Below are 2,740 nucleotides of genomic sequence, written 5' to 3' on the forward strand. Positions count from 1 at the left end.
GGTAACGAGGTGTGTGTGTGTGTGTGTGTGTGTGTGTGTGTGTGTGTGCGTGTGATACGTGACAGGAAGTCAGCCACGTCCTCACATGCGAACCCATATAATTGACCCAAGTTGTAACACGATCGTTTACACCAGGAAGTGCAGCGGCGAACACTCGCAGTTCGCTCCCTCCCATTGACCCGCGTCAGGAGCAGTTGGGTTCTTTAAATCACCCGGGAGACAATTACTCGCGAGGCAAAATTACAAACGCCTCGCCGCTAACAGCTTCCAGACTCGGTGAATGACGCTACAAAACGCCGCCGTGGATGGACGGATTTGCTGCTGCTGCTGCCTTGAAAACGCGATTATGGGAGCAAAATTGGTCTGCTGGCCTAACTCACGCTCTTGCAACGCTTACAGAGGAGTGTATTAATGTCATTAACAGTTTTTCGTCCTTCCTTTTTTTGTGTGTGGTAGATGTCTTCTCGGGTCGGAGCTCCGTGTCTGGGTTCACGATGCGACGCACGTATGGATCGCAAGCGGGTGTAACCTGCGGATGTGATTAACCCGACAGCTACGCTCCCGCGGCTCTGTCTGTGATGATGTTTGGTGCTTAGGGAAGACCTGGAGCCTGGGGAAGGTGCGGGTGGTGGAGGAGGAGCGGTGGAGACGGTAAGGCTGATGGTGGTGGAGATGGGGATTTGGTGACTGTGGTCGATACGCGGGTAATTGTTGTGGAGATAGGGGGGGGTTGTAATGGTGGTAGAGATGGGGTGGTAGTGGTGGTGGTGATGGTGGTGATGGGGTGGTGGTGGTAGCGGTGACGAGGGGGATGGTGTTGGAGACGAGGGGGCTGGCGTTGAAGACGAGGGTGGTGGTTGTGTATAAGGAAGGATGGTCGTGTTGGAGACGTGGTGTGGTTGTGGTGAAGTTTGACGATGGTGATGGTCGTGGTGGTGCAGAGGAGATGGGGAGTGGTGGGTGGGTCGCAGGGAGCACTTCAAGGGGAGCATAAGAGAAGAAACTGAAAAGGTTCTCTTGGACTTGAAGACGTGGGGTAGGAGCCGCAAGCCTCTTGCCCCAGGGTTAAACGAGACAAAATCACGTATCAGGCCTCTGGAAGCTGTCATCCTCCTGACCTCTAATCAAACAGACGAAAAGAGAGAAAACGAATTAGAAAATCAGAGTAAAATAGTTAGAGTTACTGTTACTGATAAAGCTAATTCAGACTACTTATTAGGCTTATTTCTTTTTTGTTTTACGTTAACTGACGCTGCACGGGCAAGTGAAGTCCTAATCAAGGCCGTCTTATTAATCATATATATATATATATATATATATATATATATATATATATATATATATATATATATATATATATATATATATATATATATATATATATATATGTATATATATATATATATATATATATATATATATATATATATATATATATATATATATATATATATATATATATATATATATATATATATATATACCCTAGGGTTCGATGAACAGCTGACTTTACTGTGGACCGAGTGCCGCATCCGAGACTTCGAACCTATGCCCTCGACCCCGGGCGGCCCGTGAATGCGTCACGGTCAGGAACATTAACCGCCACACCACGCAGGTCAATAGAACGATACAGTCAATAATGAACGTTCAAGATTTCCTATATACGTCCAATGTTCACACGTCCGGCAGAATCATGGTTATCATCCACTCAAAAGTGGGTCTCTTGTTACAGGTAGTGTATGATCCTAGTGGACCATGAACTCATTTTTGATCTGAGGAAAACTGTCGTGAGTAAAGTGGTCTTATGAGCAGGAGAAAACACCTTCAGGGGACAAGAAGACCATCCATCTTGGGCGTCGAAGACTTCAAAAGGCGAAAATTTTGGTCGTAGTTCTAAGAAAAGACGAAGGAAAGTGATGTATTTACTACTACAGTGATTGCTAACGAACGCGGTCAACGTCTCACTTATGATGTTCAAATACAAAACTCCTCTGAAAATATTGAATAAAAGAAGAAAAAAAAATCCATTCTCAAACCAACTTTTTCTCGCAGCGAGTAAAATCAAAATAGAATAAATGGATGCGAATCAGATCTCCGTCGAAATCGAATGAATACACGTAGAAAACGGAGGGAGTCATTCATATTCAGAGCTTCTCTGACTCCGGTCCAAAAACAGATATTCTGGTAATACCCCCGAGCCGTGGCATCGAGAGAGAGAGAGAGAGAGAGAGAGAGAGAGAGAGAGAGAGAGAGAGAGAGAGAGAGAGAGCGTTTAGGACCCTCGGCAATACCCCCTCCGCGGGTCAACCATTACCCGAGCGAAGGAAAAGTTTGCCCCGCGCTAAGTCACGGCCCAGGAGACTACACGACTTCCATAGCGTCACCTGCGGCCTCACATACGGCTGGAACCTCTGGAAAACTGCTGCTGGACAGCGAGGACACTGTCTACCGGAACTGATTCCGTGCAGGTGTTAAGTTCGAGACAGATTTGATAGACGAACTTGGAAGCCGAAGACAAATGAAAAAAGTTCAAGATAGATTTGATAGACGAAGTTGATTGCTGAAGACAAGTGATTAAAAAGTTCAAGATGGATTTGATAGACGAAATTGGAAGCCGAAGACAAATGAAAAAAGTTCAAGATAGATTTGATAGACGAACTTAATTGCTGAAGACAAGTGATAGAAGAAGTTCAAGATAGATTTAATAGACGAACTTGATAGCTGAAGACAAATGAAAAAA

The sequence above is a fragment of the Panulirus ornatus genome, chromosome 57, assembly GCF_036320965.1.
Source record: "Panulirus ornatus isolate Po-2019 chromosome 57, ASM3632096v1, whole genome shotgun sequence".
NCBI classification, from domain to species: Eukaryota; Metazoa; Arthropoda; class Malacostraca; order Decapoda; family Palinuridae; genus Panulirus; species Panulirus ornatus.